Here is a 20,057-nt window from a genome sequence, read left to right on the forward strand (position 1 = left end):
GCAAAGTCTGAGTCATGGAATTCCCCTGAGAGAATCTGCATATTATGACAATAGCGAAAGTGTATCTTAGCACTCAATCTTGACACTTTGTACTATACTATCCAAACAAACTTTTAGCATGCCTAATATTTTATAATGTCAGAGCATACAGGAGATTCCTCCTACTATCCCAAATGAGAACAGTTAAGTTGTAATTGATACTGACGCTGTCACTCATCTTGGGTATATGGGGGAACATATCATTTCAGGTAGAAAAATAACAATGAGTTGTATCCATGCAGTTGGCCCATTAACCAAGCTTTTCCCCCAACCTCCTTCTAAGATAGTGGGTGGCACTGTGGGTTCCCTAGATCTGCCTGGACCTTTCATATACACGAAGAAAAACAGGTCTCACCAACGGAAGGCTAAGAAAACTCATGTTTTAAAATGTCTCTGCACAGGGCACCTGGGTGGCTCAGTTGGTTAAGCGACTGCCTTCGGCTCAGGTCATGATCCTGGAGTCCCGGGATCGAGTCCCGCATCGGGCTTCCTGCTCAGCAGGGAGTCTGCTTCTCCCTCTGACCCTCTTCCCTCTCGTGCTTTCTATCTCTCATTCTCTCTCTCTCTCAAATAAATAAATAAAATCTTTAAAAAAAATTATTAAAAAAAAATAAAATAAATAAAATAAAATGTCTCTGCACAACAGAATAATTTTTAAGCAAGGAAAAATATCAAATGTACCGAGCCAACACTAGCACGGCACATATTTCATATTTCTAAAAGTATTACACATATCTATTGTTGAAGTTACATCATTGAATCTTAATTTATTCTCCAGCCTGCTGAACCTTCTGAAGGAAAAGAGCAGTCCTCTAGCTAACCCTTTTGTCTAACAGCCCATAACATCATCTCCATCATGTAGGTTTTCCATATGCTAAGAAATCTCAAAAACCTATAAAAACCTGTTTAATTTATAATTATGAAACTTGGCATTCTCAGCCCCAAACCACCAAAAATTAATGTAGCAAAAGCAATAGTTAAAACAAGAAACAAAGGAAAAGTAAAAAGAAATAATTTAAAAATAAACTTCTAGGGATGCCTGGGTGGCTCAGTCGGTTAAGCGACTGCCTTCGGCTCAGGTCATGATCCTGGAGTCCCGGGATCGAGTCCCACATCGGGCTCCCTGCTCTGCGGGGAGCCTGCTTCTCCCTCTGCCTGCTGCTCTCCTGCTTGTGCTCTCTCTCTGACAAAGAAATAAATAAAATCTTTAAAAAATAAAAAAATAAAAATAAACTTCTATTAATTTGCTAGTGCTTAACTATCTATTAGAAATAGATATAAAGATAATTTATATGATTTGAATTGGTATTTTCGTTGTATATAAGACTATTATTGATTAATAAGAATGACTTTATAATACTTAAGCTTATTCTAGAGCTTAGATTTTTCCTGATTTTTGTGCTGTTGGTGTATCATTGGCAATCCTAAACCATTTTGATTAGGATTAAGATAACATTGTGCTTTTATTTTAAGTAGGTTAAAGGGGTCACAAGTATAATTAAGGCATGGTACAGCTGTTACTTTTGTAAATCACTTTAAGGGAACTGAAGTAATTTAGATGGAACAAGGGACTATTGTAGATGACACATTTCCTCAGCTCAGACATCTTTTAGTCCTCACCTATAATGGAAACCATCACAGATACTAACTAGAGTAATACAGACACCACGGCAGAAGAGCCGAGATTAGAGGTGGCTAATGACATTTTTGCTAACAAGGCACCTGGAGGAGGTGATTTTTTTCAGATGTCACTTGTAAAACAGTGCATATTATCTGACCCCCTTTAGCGTTCAGCATTTCAAAAATAACAAGATATCTTTTAAAATTTTTAAGTCATTTGTACATATTCTATGTTGTACCTAATGCCTTTCATTTAAATTTCAGTTTTGTCCCATGAGTTAAAAATCGCTGACTAGGAAATAAGCCTCATGTAGGCAGGGAGATGTTTGCCTTGTATAGCAGAGTTTATCTAGTACCTACACAATTTATAAGACATAATAATCCACAGTTCACCAATGATTATTTTTTAATATAAAAAATTAAAGCATGGGTAATTTAAGGTTCTTAAAGTATTGAAAAAAATATTGGGTCAGCAGTCTTGTAAAAATATGGTTTATAATTTTTGCACTAAATATCATGCCTTAAAAACATGCTAAAATAATATATCTTAATATACTAACCAAGATTAATTACGCTTCATGGTAAATATCCTATAAGTAATATATCTTAATGATTATGTATTTCTGCCAGCAATTTGTTCTAAACTGTATTCTAAATAAAAACCTAACTTCAAAGAATAGTGATTAGTTAAGTAACTTAAAAGTCCTGAAGATGCCTTATTTTAAGTAAATATAGATAGACATTCAGAACACAACATAGAAAAAATAATTTTTCTGACATATACAAAATCAGTGAATGAGTCTGAAGTAGATCATTTCATTCTGCTACGAACTGAAGAAAACCAAACTGGCATAAACAGTAATTAAATTTCAGGCAATGTTCTGCAATGTCCATTCAGCTTCTGAAGAATAAGGAGCTGCTTGTAAACTGTGGCAATCTCTTCCTCTTAAAAGAGGAACAGAAAACCTCTTGAAAAGCAGAAAATCACATAAATGGAACACTTTTAAAAAATCTATGGATGAATAATAAACCTTTATTTGAACAAGCAGAAAAATGTGATACAGCCTTCTGCATGAATATTATAGAATGTTAGTATTTCCATTAATTTCTTATTATAAATTGTCAAGTTGAGCACAAATCATTCAACATTCTAGAAACTGTAAACTCTATATTTTATGCTATCTCGCACAAAATGTAATCTCAGAGTACACAATATTCAACATCAAATCGAAAGCCATCCCTTAACACAGCTCAATAGGTAATGCTCACAGGTATTTAAACTTATTTTCAGATTAAATCTGCTGCAATGGTTTTCAAATAAAGTACATATCTGAAATCTTAGCACATCTTTTGAGTTCAAACTACTTCAAACTGAGTTACTTTTCTCTGATTAAAGCCTTGGCAACCACCACTGAGAGCTTGCTTTTAACATGTCAATTCACAGACTCCAAGAATTCTACCTTTTTATAAGGTTCCCTCAGGGTTTGATGATTAATTTTCAGATCTCAATTTAGGGGAGGGATTGGAACCAAGAAGACCTATTTAAGGATGGTCACCTTTTTTCATATTCTCTACCTCTGTTGGAAATTTTGCAAATAGACAATAATGACAAAGAGGAGTTTATCAAACTGGATTTGACTAACCGGTCTAGTCTTCTGCTAGCAAGATAAAATCCAGATGCCACAACAGCATAGCTCTTCTCCAGCACAATATGCTTCTCAATAGTTTCTAGTGTTTTCCCTTTTGAAGAAACTATGCTAACTTCCACCACCATCTTAAAATGCAGCTAACAGAGTAGGATGAGGAAGGAAGAGCTCTAAAATTGCTTAACATTCAGCGTGCAAACCTAAACACTTGACTCAGGAGGATTCCTTATGAAGGTTACTCAAAATTTATTTACCTGTTATTTATACACCATGAATAACTGATTTCTTGTAAAGCAGAAAACACACACAAATTTAAATAAGGTGTTTTATAAGATCAGAAATGCCAGCCCCAAGGATGAAAATGAATAGATAAAGATTTTCCATGATAACACTGTCACATCAAAATGATAGCCTATTATCAAAAAGGTGTCAATTCTGCTTAGTAAATATTATTTAGGAAAACAAGGAGGTATGAATTAACGATTTAGGAATATTTCCAAAAATGTCTAATCTTTAGATTGTTATCAATGGGAAGTAGATGTATTAAAAAAAAGGTAAACAAAAATGCTACTTCATCCTTAAAATTGCTTTTTAAATGAGGACTGATTCCCTGTGGAAGATATATTATTGGAAAAGATTGGTTTCTTAGGGGGTGAAGAGAATTACATCAGTGCATTTGAACCAGACTTAGAAGAAAAACAACATCAATAAATGTTACTCCCCTAGGTAAATAATTTAGTCATTAGTCAATGATAAATTGGGTGGATTTCTACCCACCTGTGGAAACAACCCAAGAAATGAATAATTTCCTATAAAAATATGTATCTTTTGGGTAATTGAGTATTTAATAAAGAAATGAAATTCAAACAAGTATAACTCAAGTTGTGACTAAGTTACCTAATATATTTTCTAGTTTAAATAGATTTGGTCATAATATAAAGAGAAAAAAAAAAATCCCTTCTTCCCAATTCCTATAGCCACCTGCCTTTTCAACCTTTACTCCCCAGTTTGGTTCTAGAATAAGCTAGCATCACAGTGGCAAGTTAAACAAAGCAAATTGATGAATATATAAATCCAGAACAAAAGTGTTCCTTTATACCACGATGCTAGGCCTTTAACTTTTAAGCATTTTGTGGGTAAATTTAAGAACAAGTGAATTTCAAAAGTTACTTAGAACCCAGGAAAGGATAAATCAATGACCCAACACTTTAGTTCATTATATTTGTTCTATCACAAAATATTTTTTGCTCTTAAAAAAGTCTGATACAGGGGACTCCTGGGTGGCTCAGTCAGTTGAGCCTCTTCTCAGTTGACCTTCCTTCTCAGGTCATGATTCCAGAGTCCTGGGATTGAGCCTGACAAGGGCTTTCTGCTCAGTGGGGAGCCTGCTTCTTCCTCTGCCTCTGCCCCTGCTCGTGCTCTCTCTTTCTCAAATAAATAAAGAAAGAAAGAAAATCTTAAAAAAAAAAAGTCTGGTACAGGAAATAAAGTACTGTCCTTTCCCTCTCCAAAAGCATTAACAAAATCTTTAGTCAAGATACTTTGGTAAGTGACTTGTACCCAGAATAAATAAAAGTGAGAACCAGTTATTGGCCAGTACCTAAAAATATTTTTTTTGTTCCTTTCACTTCTTTTTGTTCAAAGTTTTTATTTAAATTATAGTTAGTCACATATAGTGTAATATTAGTCTCAGGAGTAGAATTTAGTGACTCATACTTTACATATAATGCCCAGTGCTCTCTTTCATTTCTTGTAGAAATGTGACTGGGGAAAGAATGATGAAAAAAACAAAGATCTAACCAATAATCTCCATAAGTTTCTGAGTCAGATAATTTATACTTTTTGGAGGTAAAAACCCACCCCTTATATAGAGCGAACACTTTAAAATACAGGGTTGTCAAAGCTAACAGTCTCACCATCTCCTGATATCTCAGGAGAGAAGTCGTAATATCAAGATTCTTCACTGTTGTGGGGTATATTTTCTGTTTATCAAAAGAAGAATATTTGTAGCTATATGTTCTTGAATTTTCTTTGGAAGCAAATGTTCCAAGTGAGATGATTATGCTTTGTACATATTGAAGAAAAGAAGATCCTGCATTGCTTTAAAAATCCAATGAAACCTAAGTAACAATAACTTAAGAAAAACACATTCTAAAGTGAAAATAGCTTTTGACCTTATACAACATTGTTAGATTTTCAGTATCGGGAAGAGATCATTATACTCAGCATGGTGCCGTATATATTGCAAAAGTGCAGTGTCTAAAGAATTTTTTGTAGAAAGCAATTTTGTCATATTATGTGCTTACAAAATTATCCGTTTGGGATGAAAAACCTTTGGTTTGTGAGCTAACTTTTGGTTCACTTGGATTCTAAACCAAAACTGAATGTGAAAAACAGTGAAAAATAATATAACCATAATAAGCTGTGAAGCTCAAATGAGTTTTCTGTGTGTGGAAAGTGTCTTAAAAAGTAGCATTTTAAAGGAGTGCCTGAGTGGTGTAGTCCATTAAGCATCTGGTTTTGGCTCAGGTTTTGGCTCTTGGTTTTGGCTCAGGTCATGATCTCAGGACTGTGAAATCCAGCCTGGTGTCAAGCCCCATGCTCAGTGTAGAGGTGGCTTGAGATTCTCTCTCCTTTTCCCTGCCCCTCATCTTGCGCTTGCTCACTCTCTCTCAACCTCTAAAATAAATAAATAAATCTTTTTAAAAAAAATAGCATTGTAAAAACGATTCAATTTTTTATGATGATCAGGATCGGTAATAATGATCATCAAAAGAGTTTACTTCGAGATTTTTACTATTGCAAGACAACACAAGTTTTCATAAATTTAGGAAGTACAAGATTATTTGAAAATGTCTATACATACAACATGAAAAATTCACTTCACAACAGCCGTCACGCAATGATCAGACTCCCCAAAACTGGCAATGTGAATTAAATAGAATTTAACACAAAATAAAGATAAGATATATATCAAGTAAGATAACATAACTTTCAAGGCTTTTTGCATATTGTAGTAATATAAGCAATTAAAAATTTAGGAAAATATATATCTAAAAAATTATATAGAAAATAACAAAAGGATTCACTGCAATTTTATATTTAAACTCTGATGGTATTATTAACATAATATTCTAATTTACCTAGACTACAGAGGCCCTTAAGAGTAATTGCTTGCCCTTATACATTAAGCATGAATTGGAATTCATGGTCTCTTTGATCTTGCAAACATTCTTATGTATTAAGTGCATATTGATTTCAACAGTAATCAGTTTTCTTTTTTAATGTGTTTGATGACACACATATTTGTGTAGTAGGCAGCCTCCAAAATGCTCCCAATGTTCCTAAGTCTCCTGGTATTTATTTGAGCCTTTTTGTAATGCCCTCCCCTTAGTATGGGCTAAATATGTTGACTTGTTTCTAAAGAACAGAATATGGCAGGAATGATGAAATGTCACTTGGAGATTAATACAAAACCATTATGGCTTCTGGCTTAGGTGCTCTCTCTCATCCTCTTGCTTGCTTGCTCTGAAGGAAGGCCCCGGCCAGGCGGTGGGTTTACACTGTAGTAGAGGGGGCTGCCGTGGGAAGTTGGAGAATTTGAGGGCTGATCAAGATGGAGCCGAAAAGACAGGACCACAAGATGGCAGTATTACATAACAAGTCTTTATGGCCAGGGCCCAGACAGAGTTGCTGTGTGAGGGCATGTCTCTCCCAACAGGAGACCTTCCAGAGAGAGAGGTGGGGTCATTGCCGAAGGAGAGGAGGGCAAGAGAACTTCAGGAGGAACTTCTGGGAATCAAGACGCTTAGGGATCTAGGTGAGGCCACTCAGCAGCAAAGTGAGTGGGGAGACTGACTCAGAAACCTCCAAAGGCCAGAAGTGGTTTAGGGTGTTTTATAGCCAGAGGATTTGTCTTAAGTGTGGCTAGCAGACACTGGGTACAATTTTCATGAGGTATGCAAAAGAGAAAGTCTCTAAATTGCTAAAAAACAAAAAACAAAAAAAAAAAACACAAAAAACAAACAAAAAACTCAAAAAAAAAAACCCCAAAAAAACAACCAGACTTATTTGAGTTATATTTACAAAAATTGGATGTGTATGAATTTTGGTTTTATGCCAGTGGGTTTTGAGCTAATGGTCATAGCCTTCTGTGAGGAAATAAACAATATTGGGCCAATATATAAGGGCAATTTTTGTCATGTTTCTGTAACACCCACTTGATAGGGAACTGAGTTTTTCAGCCAACAGCCAGAGGGTACTTGAGGCCTGCCAACAGCCACCTGGGTAAGATTGGAAGCAGATCCATTGCCCATACAAACCTTGAGATAACATTAGTCCTGGTGAGCAATGTGATTATGGTGTGAGACCTTGAGCCAAAGACACTCAAGTGAGCCATGCCCAGGTGCCACATCCACAGAAACTGTAAGATATTAAATGATGGTTGTTTGAGACCACTAAGTTTTAGAGTAATTTGTTTCCCAAACTATTATTATAAAGGGGATAACCTTATGCTTTCTTCACCTCGAGCACTTTGAGATATGTATTGCTGATTTAGATTTGAAACAAAAAAACCCCATAAACAAATAAAAAAAACAACTGAATCCCAATTTTCCAAGTTGGAATAGATTATCACTCAATAAAGTTACTAAGGTGTATGCTCATTATTGATAATGCAATTGTATGTTTTCAGTAAAATGAACTAAAAACTAAATCCTTTTATTATGTTATATTTATTAGAACAATAATAAATCTTATACTGAAGAAGCTCAAAAATACATAATAGGTCCATTAAGATACAAACATTCCTTGCCTAACAGACTCCAAAGTCACTATTTTGAGTGGTGGGGTGGGCTTTTCTCTAAACAGAAAAGTAGGGACCAGGCTCCTTTTATCTCTGCTACTTTCCATAAATTTTCCAAAGTCACCATCCCCATTTCAATCAAGCTTGCCATAAGGTGGGAAAAATGGAGGAAAAAAAAAAAGTAGAGAACTATTTCTTAATCACTTTGGCCTTAAAATGTTATATATCACTTCAGCTTTTATTCAGTTGGTAAGCTCTGCCACACTTTCAGATCTAAATAAAAATGTAGGTCTGGCAAATACAGTCCTTGGCTAAGCATCCATTTCCCAGACAATATATTATTACCAGGAAAGCACACAGCTTTGGCCTGCCCTTGTGGATACATATATTTCCAGATACTGAATAGAACGTATTTGCCCCTCACCAATAACATCACAAAACATAACATGATTTAAACTGAGTACAAAAATGTTAGACTTCATGCTAGTATGTCTGATGACAAAAGAATGATATTATTTCACTAATGGAAACATGAAACAAGATGTTTGGGCCAATATTCATCTTTTCATTTAACTTTTAAAATTCAGATATTCTTATATTACTTTCTGTAAACTAGTATTATTCTCAATTTTATGTATGGCTAAGTCAAGACAGGAAAATGCCAATGAAATCAGATGTATGATTTTATTTTATTTTTTTTAAGATTTTATTTATTTATTTGAGAGAGAGAGAATGAGAGATAGAGAGCATGAGAGGGAAGAGGGTCAGAGGGAGAAGCAGACTCCCTACTGAGCAGGGAGCCCAATGCGGGACTCCACATCATGACCTGAGCCGAAGGCAGTCGCTTAACCGACTGAGCCACCCAGGCGCCCAGATCTATGATTTTAGAAATAGGCCAAAACAGAGAGCAGTAAATGCCTAGTTAATGAAGATGATTAAACAGATATTTTTAGCATTTAAGGCATACATAATATAGTTGGGTCATCAAAATCATAGAGTTTAAAGTTGAACTACTTTACTTACTAGATGCGGCATTCTAATGTCTCACTACAAGCTTACAGTTCCAAGAAAATTTATTTTGAAAATGAATCTTATTATTAACACTCTACTCTCATCACTCCAGGCCCAGATAAATTAATTAAGGAATATTCTGTAACATTAAAGAACAAATAACATCAATTACATAGAAATTAGATGAGGAGAGGGGCAACTGGGTGGTTCAGTTGGTTAAACGTCTGACTCTTGATTCTGGCTCAGGTCATGATCTCAGGGTCGTGGGATCAAGCTCTGAAGTGGGGCTCTGTGCTCAAGGAAGGTGTCTGCTTGAGATTCTCTCTCTCCCTCTCCCTCTGCACCCTCACCCCGTGCTCCTGTGCATGCTCTCTCTCTCAAAAAATAAATAAATAAATAAATATTTTTAAAAAATTAGTTGACGAGGGAAGTCTTAACAACCCATTTTATTAGGGCAGCATTGTTCTTATAACAAATTCAGGTAAAAATACTGTAAGAAAAGAACATAAATGCAAAAATGCCTAAAAAAAGGTTAGAAAATCAAATCCAAAAATACATAAAAAGGTAATCATGAGGACTAAGTAGGATTAATCCTAGGTATTCAAGTCTGGTTCAACATTTGAAAATCAATTAGTAAAATTAACCTTATTAATAAAACCTTATTAACAGAATAATAAGAAAAAAAGACCATAAGATAATAATAATAGAAATTAAAAATATTAAAGTATTCAACCAATTCAACATTTATTTATGATTTAAATAAACTCTCTGAAAACTAGTAATAAAAGGTGACCCCATTAACCTAATAAAGAGGTCTTTCAAACCCTTATGGCTAGCATACTTAAAGTAAAAGACAGAATACCTTTCCCCTGGCATCTCTCAGCTACTCAGCATTGTACTGAAAGTCTATGTAGTGCAATAAGGCAAAAACAAACAAACAAAACTACACAGACTGGGAAGGAAAAACGAAAACTCTCTTTATTCACAGAAGACATAATTTTCTATGCAGAAAATTCCAAAAATTCTAAGGGGACAAAAAAGTGAGCTTAAAGGTAGCAAGATGTATAGTAAATATACATAAATCAAATGTATTACTTTGTATCAAAAATATGTACAGGATCAGGATGCTGAAAACTAAAACACTAATGAAATAATTCACAGAAAATCTAAATAAATTGAAAGACATAGGGCGCCTGGGTGGCTCAGATGGTTAAGCATCTGTCTTCGGCCAGAGCCATGATCCCAGGGTCCTGGGATCAAGTCCTGCATCAGGGTCCCTGCTCCGTGGGAGCCTGCTTCTCCCTCTGCCTCTCTCTCTCTCTCTGTCTCTCATGAATAAATTTTTAAAAAATTAAAAATAAATAAATAAATAAATGGAAAGATATAGTGTGCTCATGGATTAAAACAATCAAAATTGTGAAGAAGTTAATTCCCCCAGCTTCAATTTCTAAATTCAGAATAATCTCTATGAAAAATCACAGCATGGGAATCTTTGTAGTTATCAATTGGTTATTTTAAAATTTATGTAGAATGGCAAAGGACCTAAATGAGTCCTCAAAACTTCTGAATAAAAAGAATGAATTTGGAGAATTAGCATTACATGACCTTAAGACTTATTATAAACTGCATTAATCAAGAGAGTGTAGTATTGGCAAAACGATAGGCACATTCATCAAAGAAACTGAACGGGGAACCTAAAATTAGACACAGAAAAAATAGGCAATTCATTTTCAACATTGGTAGAAAGACAAAGTGGTGAAAAGTCACTTCAACAAGTGGTGCTGGAACAACTGGATGTACGTGTGCCAAAAAAAAATTAAACAACATATATGTCACAACTAAACCAAAAGTAATTGAAAAGGGACCATAGATCTAAATGTAAAATGTAAAGCTATAAAGATTATGGAAGAAAACAGGAGAAACTATGCATGACCTTGGGTTTGGTGATTAGTTTATTTTTATTTTTTATTATTATTTTTTAAGATTTTATTTATTTATTTTAGAGAGAGAGAGACACAGAGGGACAGTGAGAGGGAGAAGCAGGTTCCCCGCTGAGCAGGGAGCCCGATGTGGGGCTCGATCCCAGGACCCTGAGATCATGACCTGAGCTGAAGGCACCCAGGCACCCTAGTTTTTTTTTTTAATACAAAAAGAAAGGTATAATCCATGAGAGAAGTTAATGATAAATGGGACAATGAAATTTTCAAACTTTTGCTTTGCAAAACACACTGTCAAAAAAATGAAAAGATAAGATGTACACTGAGAAAAATATTTGCCAATCACATATCTGACAAAGGACATATCCACAATAGGGTAAGAATTTTCAAACTCAACAATAAGAAAATGACTCATTTTTTTTTTTAAATAAGCAAAATTGTTGAACAGGCACTTCACCGAGAAAGATACATGGATGACAAATAACATTTTCCCCCCACTGGGGGCATCATTTTTCATCAGGGAACTTGAAATTAAAATCACAATGAAATACTACTACACACCTATCAGAATTGCTGATATCCAAAAGTCTGATAATATCAAAGATGTTGAAAAGATGCAGAGCAACACGAACTGTCATTAATTGCTAGTGGAAATGCAAAATGGTACCATCACATTGGAAGACAGTCTGTTAGTTTCTTATAAAGTTAAACACACTTATCACCTGGCCTGGAAATTTCACTCCTAGTTATTAATCAAAAATTTATTTCATGCAACTCTCTACATCAATGCTTAGAGCAGCACTATTCATTATCACCGAAAAGAAATCAACTTAGAGGGGAACATCCTCACCATAACAACAACAAAAAACCTTCTAAAACAAATAATTGTTATAGCAAGTTTACAGAATACAGGGTTAACATACAAAAGTTAATTGCTTTCTTATAAACCAAAAATGAATAGTTGGAATTTGAGATTAAAAACAGTATCATTTATATTAGCAGCGTCTTAAAATGAAATACTTAGGTATAAATTTAACATGATATACACAGACTGTATGAGAAAAACTAAAAACTTCTAAAGAAAGAAATCAAAAACATCTAAGTAAATGGAAAAATATTCCATGTACAATGGATAAGAAGACTCAATATTGTTAAGATGTCAGGTCTAACTTGATCTACAGATTCAATGCAATCCCAATCAAAATCCCAGCAAGTTGGTTTGTGGATATTGGCAAAGTGATTCTAAACTTTATGTGGAAAGGCAAAAGACCCAGATATCTAACACAAAATTGAAGAAGAAACTGATACTATTCAGCTTTAAGACTTAATGCAAAACTTCTGCAATCAAGAGAGTGTGGCATTGATGAAAGAGTAGACAAACAGAACAACGGAACAGCGTAGAGGAACCAGAAACACTCACATGAATATAGTCAACTGCTATTTGACAAAAAAACAAAGACAATTCAATGAAGAAAGATAATCTTTTCAAGAAACAGTCTTTTCACAAAACTTAACTAAAACTGAATCACTCCTGAATGTATGCAAAGCTATAAAACTCCTAGAAGATAAAAGTGAAGAAAATCTATGTGACCCTGGGTTCTATGATGAGTTTTTAGATACAACACTAAAATCACAATACATGAAAGAAAAATAGTAAGTTTGACTTCATTAAAGTTAAAAACTTCTCCTCTGCAGTTAATTAAATTTAATTACTTAAAAGTAAAACTTCTCACTGTTAAGGAAGTTGAAAGACAAGCCACAGAGTGGTAAAAAAAATATATTCGCTCATCACCTGTAACATACCAAAGGGACCTAGGAACCAACCTTAAAAGCTCCAATGGCCAAAACAGGAACAATTTGAGCAACAAAATAAACAAGTGGATTATAACCTGCTAAAAAAGAAACAACACCCGCAAATGGAGTCATTTCCCTCACTCTGTGGCAGCATACCAAGATTTAAGCACAGTTTCACCTTATCCCAGGAATGTGAACTTTCAAAAGTCAATCTGAAATTTCCTAATCAGCACTGATGAGGTAATCTGCAGGCATGACAAAAAACCTGTGTTCCCTTCCCCCTAAAAAGAAGATGTCCTGACCTGAAACAATCCTTTTCTTTTCTTTTGCTAATAACTTTCTTGCCCCACCCTCCTGCTTCCATTTTGTATAACTCCTCAGAGCTTTCCTGTACTACCTAAACTGGATGCTGTCCAATCCATAAATCACTTAATAGAACAATTAGATCTTCAAATTTACTTGGTTGAATTTTGTTTAACAGATTCAAGGATTGAAATAAATGTGCACAAGTCCTTACAGGCATAAATTCATATTTGAATAAATAAATAGAGGAAAATGGATAAATCTTCCATTCTTCGAAGAATAAAAGTAGATACTTTTAGATATTTATTAGTAGGACACAATCCTCTCTCTTTATGTATTGGCTGAATTTAGTGGCTCATATCCAAAAAATAGAAGATGGAAAAAGGAAAAATAGATTTATGGTAGAAAACATGACAGACACTACCTTAACCAAGTGACCAAAGTAAATATCATCAATGAAAATACATGTTGGTATCATGTATCTACTGATGTAAAGAGTAAGGTACTTTGATTCTATTTCCCACCAAAACCTGTAAAACTGACTGGGACAACCAAAAGTATCAAGGTCATAAAAAAAAAATGAGAAACTGTCACAGATTTGAGGAGTCTGAGGATACATCATGACTAAATTTAATGTGGTTTCCTAGATCTGATACTAGAACACAAAAAGGGCATTGGTGGAAAATCTGGTGAAGTGTGGAGTGTGGTTTATAGTAATATGCCAATGTCCATATTTCAATTTTGACAAATGTACCACAGTTATGAGTAAAATTAACATGTAGGGAAATTGGGTAAAATGTAAATATGAACATTGTACTATCTTTGCTACTTCCCTCTAAATCTAAAATTATTCCATAATAAAAATTTTATTTACTAAAAAAAAAAAAAACAAAAGACAAAAGGCAGCCAGAACAAAAAATGCATTACCTTCAAAAACTAATTGGGTTTTTTTTTGCAGTTTTCAAGAGAAACAATTAGATTTTTTGCCGAGTTTTCAACAGACACAATGGAAGACAAAGACAATGTAATTACATTTTTAAAGTTCTGTGTGAAAGAAAAATCTACTGATCTAGAAATCTATAACCAATTTTAAAAATCCTCCAAAACTGAAAGTGAAATAATAACATTTTCAGGACGAAAAAACACTACACAGAAATATTAAAGACAGTTCTTCAGGCTGAAAAAGGAAAATAATGCCGGATGAAAGCATAGAATTGCTAGAAGTCAAGAGCACAGAAAAGGATTACAATGAGAATAAATATAAGAGAATATGAACTGTTTAATGCAATAATAATAATACAAATATTTAAAAGTAAAATATGGTAAAAATAGCACAGAGTGTAGATTGAGAGGAATAAACCAAATTAAACTGTTATTTAATCTTGTGTTTAAATTGTTTTTAATCTTGTTGATTAGGGAAGTCGTAAATGCACCATTGCAATGTACACTATAATAAACTGATGATGCTTATTTCAGTTGACAGTAACTGGAGTGAAAAAAACAAATATATAGTAACATATGAAATGGGAAAATATGTAATTCCCTTTAAAATATACTTGAGAGCTTCCACTTTTAACCACACAGAGTAAATATACCTTGTTTGAACGCCCATCATAAACACAAAGAGAACAGAACAAAATATATGAAACTAACTTTTTTTTTGAAACTGGCCAATAAACAGTGTCTGACCATAAATTCTGGGGGAAAGTACACATGAAACAGGATTGATAATCTCCCTCAGAATTCTGCCCGAAGACATTCTCTATACTGCAGCACAGGCAAGGTGAACCCATGCAGAGATAGCAGTCATACTGAGTTATGAAAACAGGGATTGAAATCTTGGGAGACTGAGGCTGCTGTAATCTGTAGAGTAGAATAATAAGGAGGGTGGAGTTATGCAGAGAAAATTTTCAAAAAGAAATCTTCCTAGGCTACCCCTTAAGAAATTTGCTGATTACTAAACCATAAATCTGAGGGTGAAATTCCATCAGACTAGGCAAAGAACAGTTGTCAGCTACACAATTCCCAGAACTCAAAAGTTGTCTGAGTACTGGCCAGTCAGCAGAGAGTTGTCTCATTGAGCATTGGACCCATCAGTAGTAATAGGAGAGGAAGGACTAAAATATTCGTAGATTACAAGCTATTCTAGGCCTGCCCTTACAAAGCTTAAAATCAGATTGAAAGTGACCAAGCTGATTTGAAAGTAACTTAATTGCCTTCCATTAAAAAAAAAATAACATTCTATCTAGAAACCCATAATGTAACACTCATGGTAAGCAATATTCTTTCAAAAGTTATTAGATGCAAAGTAACCGAAAAGTGTAACCCACAAGCAAGAGAAAAATGAGTCAATAGAATCAGACCTAAAAAGAACAGAGATAATAGAAATGGAAGACAAAGATGTTAAAACATCTTAAATAGAAAAACATAAACTTAATGAGGGGGAAAAAGAACTTCTAAAGCTGTAAAGTCAATATCTGAAATAAAAATTTTACCAGAAGAGCTCAAAACCAGGTTAGAGAATGAGTAAGAAAAATTTAGTGAACTTGAAAATATAGCTTCCCCAACTCCAGACGGTTGAAGCAGGGAAACAAAAGTTAAAAAGAGAAAAAGAAAGAAGAAAGGAAAGAAAGAAAGAAAGAAAGAAAGAAAGAAAGAAAGAAAGAAAGAAAGAAAGAAAGAAAGAAAGAAAGAAAGAAAGAAAGAGAGAGAGAGAGAGAGAGAGAGAGAGAGGGAGGGAGGGAGGGAGGGAGGGAGGAAAAAAGAAAGAAAGAAAGAAAGAAAGAAAGAAAGAAAGAAAGAAAGAAAGAAAGAAAGAAAGAAAGAAAGAAAGAAAGAGAAAGAAAGAGAAAGAAAGAAAGAAAGAAAGAAAGAAAGAAAGAAAGAAAGAAAGAAAGAAAGAAAGAAAGAAAGAAAGAAAGAAAGAAAGAAAGTGAAAAAGAAAGAGAGAGAGAGAAAACTTGTGTCCTTGTGTCCTGGGAAGAGAAGAGAGTATATGTGTGTTAGGAAAAGGAGAAAGAATGAATGATGTTTTTAGTCTTAGAGTGTCTACCACACTGCACAAAAAGACATCCTTACATTTCTTTAATAAAACATCCTACTAACTCACATATATTCATCAATGGAAAGTAAAAAAATCAAAAAGAAAAAAAGATCACGGGGCGCCTGGGTGGCCCAGTCGGTTAAGCATCCAACTCCTGCTTTCGGTTCAGGTAGTGATCTCAGGGTTGTGAGATAGAGCCCCACCACTGGGCTCCGTGGTTGGCGCTGAGTCTGCTTAAAATTCTCTCTCCCTCTGCCCCACCCCCACCCCATTTTCTCTCTCTCTCTCTCTCACTAAAAAGTAAATAAATAAATTTTAAAAAATAAAAGATTCTCTCTCTCCCTCTCCCTCTGTTCTTCCCCCACTGTGCTTGCCCTCTATTTCTCTCTTAAAAAAAAAAAAAGATCAGAATCAATTCATAAAAATAAAAAGAAACAAAAATGCTTTTAAAAAGCAGAGAAAAATATTCAATTCCTTGCAAATTTAAACAAGAAACAATTGATCACAAAACGGACATAGTTTGATTTTGTTGTTTTGGTAGTTATGTGAATGATGATATTCAATCTTTTTTTAATAATTTTTTATTGTTATGTTAATCACCATACATTACATCATTAGTTTTTGATGTAGTGTTCCATGATTCATTGGTTGTGCATAACACCCCGTGCTCCACGCAGAACGTGCCCTCCTCAATAACCATCACCAGGCTAACCCATCCCCCACCCCCCTCCCCTCTAGAACCCTCAGTTTGTTTTTCAGAGTCCATCGTCTCTCATGGTTCGTCTCCCCCTCCGACTTATTCCCCTTCATTCTTCCCCTCCTGCTATCTTCTTCTTCTTTTTTTTTCTTAACATATATTGCATTGTTTCAGAAGTACAGATCCGTGATTCATCAGTCTTGTACAATTCACAGCGCTCACCATAGCACATACCCTCCCCAATGTCTATCACCCAGCCACCCCATCCCTCCCACCCCCCCCACCAATCTTACTTAACTTTTTGGTATAAATGTGTGTAGTTACATAGGATTTGTGAATATATATTTATAGTTACCATAGGATGCTATTAAAATCTAAGGATAAATTGATAAAAATCATTAACAGTCAATGAAAAATAATTATTTCAGTATGTATGCTCCAGAGATGGTAAGAGTAGCCTTTTTATCCATCTCCTTGCTGGCCACAAAATAAAAATATCATTTACATTAGACTTTTGTCATCCTCTCATGATCCAATATATACAACTTGTATCTAGATTTTCTTCTAAACCTTGATATTTGGGTATTTATAAAAGGCTATATTGAGATTTAGTATTTATAAAAGGTTATATAAATATCTTCTGTATGGACAATGGGATATCCATTAACACACTATTTCATTTTGACTTTTGCATTTTTTAAATGCTTTGCTCTTTTGAACCAGGTCCCAGAAGTGTCAGTGTCAGACTCTTTCCTTCTGAATATTTCTGTTTATATAATATATATAAGATATTGCATATAACATGAAATTAGAAATAGAGAACATTTGCACAATTAATGTTCATTAAGTGTCAGCCCCTTACCAGTTTTAAGAGAATATAACTGTCCTTAGTAAAATTTATTCTATCTCTTAGAGATTAGGTCATGAAATACTCTTCCATAGAGACTGCTACATTTTAATTGGAACTTGATAACTGATCTTAGTTTTGGGATAAACTTGCTTCAGCTTCACCCATTTTTAAAACGCTTTCACAGGCAGAAGCTCACGTCATCTTAAAAGTACCTTGTTATATCAGCAGCAAATGTTTTAATAAGCCCATTTAAAATATACTGAAAGTGAGGTCAATAGATTTATAAGAAATAGACTGGGACGTTCATCCTCTTAATTCAGCATTCCTTCCTCTTCTGGCAATGATTTAGGAATGGTCTTCGTCACAGCCTAGGGTTATAGATGGAGTACAAAACCACTTACAAGCATGTTTTGTATCTCTGAATACCACTGATTATAATATAGATGTGCTTTGAAACCTTGCTTTTAGATGACTGCTGCATTTCAGAATGACCACGATTGGAAGAATGTCTTTAATGTTTTACCGAAATTTAAAATAAATACTTACAGTTTTAATAGGCTGTCAGCTACAGTATCGGGACTAGAAGTATGTTTATTCATGTTTCATCTCATTCTTTACACTTCACTGACTTTAAACATGTAGGGAATCACAGAGTTGAATAGCCCTGATAAGCTTATACTAATTTCCCAATAGCAAATTAGTTATGCATATGTATGCGAATAGAATGGTGTTTGACGGTTTAACTATAATTAACAGTGGGCTATTATACTATATGGTATGTAAATAAAGAAAATATGCGAAATATTATGGTGTTCTAATATATTAAATAACCCTTATATGCATTCATGATAAAATATATCCCCAATATACATATATATCATATATAATGTAAAATATATAAAATTTACAATTGATATTAAAAATACTAATTAATAGATTGATATAGCTCATTACAGATTTGTATAATAAAAAATAAATTTTTATAAAGTACTCATATTCATTACTTTTTAATTAATTTCACACATTTTCTTTCATGCTCAGAAGGGAACAAAAAATATAAAGATCTTCATTACATTTTGCATTCTCATCTCATTTTCTTTGCTTCCATATGATCTTCTCCATGATAGTATCACAGATTAAAGATAACCAATGATTTCATGATAAGTATTCTAATGAAAAAGAAATGTAAATAAGGCTCATTGATACTGAATAGTGAATAGATTCAGAAGAATAAAAATATCGAATAGGTCATGAGGAGTAACTTGAAACCCAATGTACACATAGTGCCCACTCCTAACTACTGCAACTCTGGAATAAATGTGTATATGCAGTATTCAGACTTGGACAGAGACCACTTTATCCCTCATAATTCAAGGATTTAGAATTGTGTTGGGAGTTCCCTGGTACAGAATGCCTTTGATGTGCATAGTGGTTGAAGCAGTTTTGAAAAAGGTACATGGAACAGACAATAAAAAAGAAGTCAAAGAATATTTTCTAAAATATTTGAGGCATAGCACTTCATTACAGATTTTAGAATTAGAGAGTATAATTAGAATAAAACTGAAATCCCCAATAACTAAAGTGATACAAAAAAAGTCAAGAAACGTTGTTTGGCCAATAAATCAACAGTTTTTATTGCAGGGGAGAATAACTTTCATGCATAATTGGTCAATTTGCAAAAATAGGCAAGTTTTTTTGTTGTTGTTTCAGAAGTTCAGATTCATTGTACTGAGTCATTCCAAATGAATCGACCAATTAGGAACTATAAGGATTGGCATGAATGCATTATGTACTTCTTGTGCAAATATAGTTCAGAAGCTTGAACTAGAGGGAAAGCTTGAATTCAGAGGGAAACAAAATAATTACCTTTCTTTATGGTACTACAGATGATGATATAAAGCTTTATATTCTCATTCATAGTTTGCCAAAGCCTAAACCATTATAATTGCTGAAGTAATTTTAAGGAAAATAAGGTATTCTAGATCTTCTAAATTTCAAGAAATATAAGTTCTCTAAATCAGAGTGAAAAGCAGTGTGGTGGAATAAAACAAATGAGAGAGAGAGAGAGAAAATGTGTGTGTGTGTGCGTGTACGTGTAAATTCGAGCCTGATGCAGAATTTGATTTTCATCTCCAGGACTTACTTATGTTACTTAATTTCTTTGGAGCTCAATTTTCTTCTCTCTAAAACAGGATTGATAACACATACCTTGTGACATTGTTGTAGGTATTCCTATTAACAGATGTAAAGTCCTTTGTTCAATGTTGGCACACAGAAAGACTCAATAAATGCTATCGATTATTTCCAATACAG

This window comes from Zalophus californianus, chromosome 10 (assembly GCF_009762305.2).
Source record: "Zalophus californianus isolate mZalCal1 chromosome 10, mZalCal1.pri.v2, whole genome shotgun sequence".
NCBI lineage: Eukaryota > Metazoa > Chordata > Mammalia > Carnivora > Otariidae > Zalophus > Zalophus californianus.